The sequence below is a fragment of the Chiloscyllium punctatum genome, chromosome 18, assembly GCF_047496795.1.
Source record: "Chiloscyllium punctatum isolate Juve2018m chromosome 18, sChiPun1.3, whole genome shotgun sequence".
NCBI lineage: Eukaryota > Metazoa > Chordata > Chondrichthyes > Orectolobiformes > Hemiscylliidae > Chiloscyllium > Chiloscyllium punctatum.
In genome coordinates, this window is record NC_092756.1 from 76812276 (window position 1) to 76818529 (window position 6254).

The following is a 6254-nucleotide window of genomic DNA, read 5'->3' on the forward strand; positions in this document are numbered from 1 at the left end:
TGTGAATTTTAATCCTTGTCTTCATGGCTGATCTTCATCTGAGGTCAAGTCAATTTCTCATCTCCTCTGGAAAGGTCCCGATTTCTGTGTTGGGTTGGTGGTACCTTGTGTCAGAAAAACACAGAATTTTGAGGATATGCAGGATAGAGGGGTGAATCGTCTGAAAGAGACAGCACAGTCACAATGGCTGAAAACCTGCTGAGATTCTCCTGGGGATGGCATGGTGGCTCAGTGGGTAGCACTGCTGCCTCACAGTGTCAGGGACCTGGCTTTGATTCCTCACTTGGGTGTCTGTTTGTGTAGAGTTTGCACATTCTCTCCATGGGGTAGTCCGGGTGGTTTGGTTTCCTCCCACAGTTCAAAGATGTGCAGGTTCGGTGGATTGGATTTGGGGAGTGCAGGGTGAGAGGATAGGTGTTGGGCCTGGGTGGAATGCTCTTCAGAGGGTCAGTGTGTGAGACCCTCAGAGACTGAGTGTGGACTTGCTGGGGTGACTGGCTTGTCCCCCTCACTCGAGGCCTTCTCTGAACAAGTTTGTAGCAGATGGTCAGAGCTCCACTGCAAGGCCCAGTCAAGGCTTCGCGAAGGGACTGGCATCCAGGTGTGTGTTCCTACCCTATTTTTCCCTGATCTCCCTGAATCTTCTGTGGCTTTGGCCAATACGGTCATGAGCTGGGTTCACATCATCCAATGGGGTCACACCAATACACTTCACTGTTGTCATGCCAGGAGCTATAAAGTGGATTGACTCAGGCTAACACTTCTCCAATATACAACCCTCAGTCTGGTTGGAACTGGTTCTTCTTGAATCTTTGTAACTCTTTGATCTTAGTTGCAATGTTCTCTGGAGATGATAGCTGCTGTTTAATTTAGTGTGGCCAATTTTCTATCAGGTCAAATTTCTCCAGCTGAGGATCAATTGAGAATGCCTGATTTTGTTGCCATGGTCACGTGACCACAAAGGATTGAGATCAGCTGCACAGTGAAGGTTTCAACAAAATCATTACCCCACATAATACTTGAGCCCACAATCTCTGGTTTAGGAAGTTAGTGCCGTAACCATGAAATCACTGGGGCTCCAACGGATATAGCTACCAATCTATGAACAAAGAAGCTTCTGCTTTGGTTGTGTTGGTGTCAGTCTAAGCTATATTCTGTCAACATTACCACTTGAACCCCAGATTACCGGCATGTTTGGTATTTATGATAAGGTCCAATATGTCAATGGAAATGATTGAAATCTGGGTGTTCAAGGTTGGAACTGATGGGGCTGTGGCTATGCATTTGGGTCCTTACCTTTCTTAGTCAAGGTATTGAATACAATTGCAAGGAGGCTATGATGGAGATGTGAGGTAGTTAGGCCATCGTTGGAGAACTTGGAGTGCCACATCCACAGATTGGACAAACATTTGTGGGAAGGCAACTGCTGTAGCTGACTCACAGAGTTTACAGAGGGAGATGGATGGGTTAAGGGAGTAGCCAAAAACCCAGCAAATGAAAGACAATGTGGGAATGTGTGAGGTCATACACTTTGGTAGGAAGAATAAAGCAGCTAGATATTATTTCAATGGAGAAAGACAGCAGAATGTTCCAGCACAGAGAGATATGAAATGTGTTTTTGTGGTCTCGCTGTTGATCCTTTGCTGTGACCAACCTTCATGGTAATATCGGTGAGATGTTCTTGGTTTCTCTTTAGTTCTTGAGTCTGGTTAAGCCAATTGTGATTTGCAGGCCGAGGTGAGACTGCGGTCAAGATCACCGTCAGTTTCTTGGATGAAGTCTTCACGACTGGTAACGCTGACAGTCACCACTGGAGAGTGTCTCTGCCATTATCTGCAGTTGACCCTGCACATCAACGGTTTCATCAGCAAACCTCAAGAGACAATATCCAAAACCTTTGTGCTCTTGAAGACAAATCCCTTCTCATTAAGCCAAGAAACAAAATATCTTTAATGTGATGATGTTGATTTGAACATTCGGGAAGATCAGGGAAAAGGAGCATAGGGACACACACCTGGATGGCAGTCCCTTCACGAAGCCTTGACTGGGCCTTTGACCATCTGCTCCAAACTTGTTCAGAGAAGCCCTAGAGTGGGATGGGAGCAAGCCATTCAGACTAGCTAGCTCCTGGCAATGTGACCCCATTGGATGATGTGAACCCAGCTCATGACCCCTTTGGCCAAAGCTACAGAACATTCTGGAAGATCAGGGAAAAGAAGGATATGAACACACACCTGAATGCCAGTTCCTTAGCAAAGCCTTGACTGGGATCTGCAGCAGAGCTCTGACCACCTGCTCCAAATTTGTTCATAAAAGCCCTAGAGTGAGGGGGACAAGCTAGTCACCCCAGCAAGTCCACACTCAGTGTCTGAAGAGCATCCCATTCAGGCCCAATCCTTATCCTCTCACCCTGCATTCCCCAAAACCAATCCACCGAACCTGCACATCTTTGGGCTGTGGGAGGAACACAATGCACTCCGAGTACCCCATGGAGAGAATGTGCAAATTCAACACAAACAGACACCCAAGGGAGGAATCAAAGCTAGGTCCCTGACGCTGTGAGGCAGCAGTGTTACCCACTGAGCCAAAAATGCCATCCCCAGGAGAACCTCAGCAGGTTTTCAGCCATTGTGACTGTCCTGTCTCTTTCAGGGAATTCAGCCTTAATCCTGCAGATCCCCGAAAGACTTGTGCCAGGTCACATGGGACACCACATCCCATTAACTGAATGCAGACATGGGGATGTTTATAATGTCGACTAGAAGTAAAGTTCAAAGAGAGAAACCTATGAAAGTTAGTCATTCAAGATGGGATTTGACCCCACAATCCCTGGTTTGGGAAGCCTAATATCTTATCTATTATGCCACTGGGGATACATGTCTGCCGTCAAACTGGCAGCCTTTAAATACTGCACCCTGATGGCTCATATTGTGTTTTTCTCAGTTTTATACTCTCACTAATTGTTTTTTACAACTTCCATCTCATGCTAAAAGATTGGCTGCTTGATAAATCAATCTCGCTTCCCATTTGTCCCCAAACGGACAGACAAGAAACCAACCAAACTCCAACATTGCACAACTCACATCTGAGGAAAATGGAGCAGACAGGAAAATAGCAAAGGGTTCAATGTTATTTTGTGCAACACTTTCAAGATATTTGCCGTTAGTGGGGAGGAAGTAGGTGGAAGTAGGTGGTTAAACCGCACTTGGAATACTGTGTCCAGTTCTGGTAGCCCAATTATAGGAAAGATGTGGATGCTTTGGAGAGGGTTCAAGGAGGTTTACCAGGATGCTGCCTGGACTGGAGGGCTTATCTTATGAAAACAGGTTAACTGAGCTCGGACTTTTCTCATTGGAGAAAAGGAGGAGGAGAGGGGACCTAATTGAGGTATACAAGATATGAGAGGCATGGATAGAGTCGATAGCCAGAGACTATTTCCCAGGGCAGAAATGGCTAACACCAGGGGTCATAACTTTAAGCTGGTTGGAGGAAAGTATAGAGGGGATGTCAGAGCCGGGTTCTTTACACAGAGAGTTTTGAGAGCATGGAATGCGTTGCCAGCAGCAGTTGTGGAAGCAAGGTCACTGGGGACAATTAAGAAACTGCTGGACATGCATATGGTCACAGACATTTGAGTGTGCATACATGAGGATTAATGGTTGGCACAACAATGTGGGCTGAAGGGCCTGTTCGGTGCTGTACTGTTCTATGTTCTATGTTTTATGTTCTTACTCAACAGAATCTTAGCGGGCATTCAGCCCATTGTGGCTGCGGTGCCTCTTTCAGACAATTCTCCCCAAGATCTCCCAAATCCTGGAATTGCCTTGTGCAAGTTTCTATTACACATCATTCACCATAATCTCAACACAGGCACAGTGATTTTGAACAGAGTAGTTGAAAAATGCAGTCAATTTGGATCGTGATGAAGTTGGCATGGAACAAAAGTCAGTTACAAAGACCAAGCTTAAAACGTAACCAGCCCAGAGGGGAATTAAACCCTCAATCCCACACTTTGGAGGACAGTGGTTTACCCAATATGCTACGAGGGCACACATAGCCATTTGCCAGTGTAAAGTCTTGGCATCAAATGAGTGTTACAGCCCAGCATGTTCCAACATCTCAGATGACATGTTGAGGGATACACTAAAGTTTCGGGCAGCTGCTGCCATGGTGTAACAGGGAAACAACACAGTCTCAGGTCTTTCTAACAAATTATCACATCATTCTTTCAATTCTCAGACCCTCTTGGTGCCTGACAATGAACAGAGATCGGTTCCTGCCCAAGTACAAAATGCCTTTTTGTTCACAACGATACAGAAGCTTTGAGAAATGTCAACATTCCAATGTTTTGTTGGTTCTTATCTCTCTGCATAGACTGTACACAACTGATTTAGAATAAAGGAAAGCATACCAAACGCCTTCTTCACTATCCTATCGATCTGTGACTCTACTTTCAAGGAGCTATGAACCTACACTCTAAGGACTCTTTGTTCACCAACACTCCCTGGGACATTCCCATTAAGTCTATAAGCCCAGCTAAGATTTGCTTTCCCAAAATGCAGCACCTCACATTGATCTAAATTAAACTCCACCCATCACTCCTCAGCTCATCGGCCCTTCTAATCAAGATCCCGTTGTAATCTGAGGGAACCTTCTTTGCTGTCCACTACACCTCCAATTTTGGTGTCATCTGCAAACTTACTAATGATACCTCATAATGATACTAACATATATATAAATGACAGAAAGTAGTGGATCCAGCACTGATTCTTGTGGCACTCCATTGGTCACAGGGCTCCAGTCTGAAAAACAACCCTCCACCACCATCCTTTGTCTCCGACCTTTGAGCCAGTTCTGTATCCAAACAGCTAGTTCTCCCTGTATTCCATGAGATCTAACCTTGCTGATCAGCCTCCCATGGGGAACCTTGTCGAACACCTTACTGAAGTCCATATAGATCACATCCACCGCTCTGCCCTCATCAATCCTCTTTGTGACTTTTTCAGAAAACTCAATCATGTTTTTGAGTCATGATTTCTCCAGCATTTTCTCTCTTTCAGATTTCCAGCATTCACAGCATTTAGCTTTTATTGGACAGCTTGTCATTTCACTTGGCAATGAAAAACGTTTTGTGATTTACACATGAAAGAACTGAAACCAAACTGGTCATTCTAAAAGATGAGAGACTTCACACACAATCCAGATTTTTTTCAATATATAATTTCAGTGACATCACACTGTAAACTTTTGCCATAAATTCTGCGTCTTACAATCTTATACTCCACAACCACCTGACGAAGCAGCAGCGCTCTGAAAGCTAGTACTTTGAGATAAACCTGTTGGACTACAACCTGGTGTTGTCTGATTTTTAACGATGATTATTCAAAACTTGCACAAGGTAATTCCAGGATTTGGGTGATCTTGGGGTGAATTGTCTGAAAGGGACAGCACAGCCACAATGGTCTGAATGCCTGCTATGATTCTGTTGATTTGTCTTCAATGCAGCTGTTTGCAACATCTCCACTTACTCCTTCCCCACTAACTGCAAATATCTTCAAGGTGCTGCACAAAATAACATTGAGCCCTTTGCTATTTTCTCGTCTGCTCCATATTCCTCAGACTTGAGTTGTGCAACATTGGAGTTTGGTTAATTTCTCGTCTGTCCGTTTGGGGACAAATGGGAAGTGAGATTGATTAATCAAGCAGCCAACAATTTAGCATGAGATGGTCGGGGTAAAAAACAATCAGTGAGAGTATAACACTCAGAAACACACAGTATGAGCGGTCGGGTGCAGTACATAAATGCTGTGATTTTCAACTTGGTGTGTGGCCCCAGTGGCCTAATGGATATGGCACTGGCCTTCTAAGCCAGGGATTGTGGGTTCGAGTCCCATCTAGGGTGTCAGTCACTTGCTGTTTGTCAACTTGATTTCTAATCCACATTGGGAAAATCTGCATTCAGTTGATGGGAAGTGGTGTCCCATGTCTTCTTGCACAGGATTGAGGGAAATTCCCTGAAAGAGAAAGGAGAAAACCTGCTGAGATTCTCCTGGGGATGGTATGATGGCTCAGTGGGTAGCACTGCTGCCTCACAGTATCAGGGACCTGGCTTTGATTCCTCCCTTGGGTGTCTGTTTGTGTCGCGTTTGCACATTCTCTCCATGGGGTACTCCGGGTGCTTTGGTTTCCTCCCACAGCCCAAAGATGTGCAGGTTCGGTGGATTGGCTTTGGGGAATGCAGGGTGAGAAGATAG

At 45.1% G+C, this 6254-nt stretch overlaps 1 non-coding gene across 1 annotated transcript; it reads left to right on the forward strand.

Moving 5' to 3' along the window:
* Nucleotides 1-5829: 5829 nt before the first annotated feature.
* trnar-ucu (transfer RNA arginine (anticodon UCU)) lies at nt 5830-5902 on the forward strand. Its single transcript has one exon. It is a non-coding gene; the product is annotated as a tRNA-Arg (tRNA).
* The last annotated feature ends 352 nt before the right edge of the window (nt 5903-6254 follow it).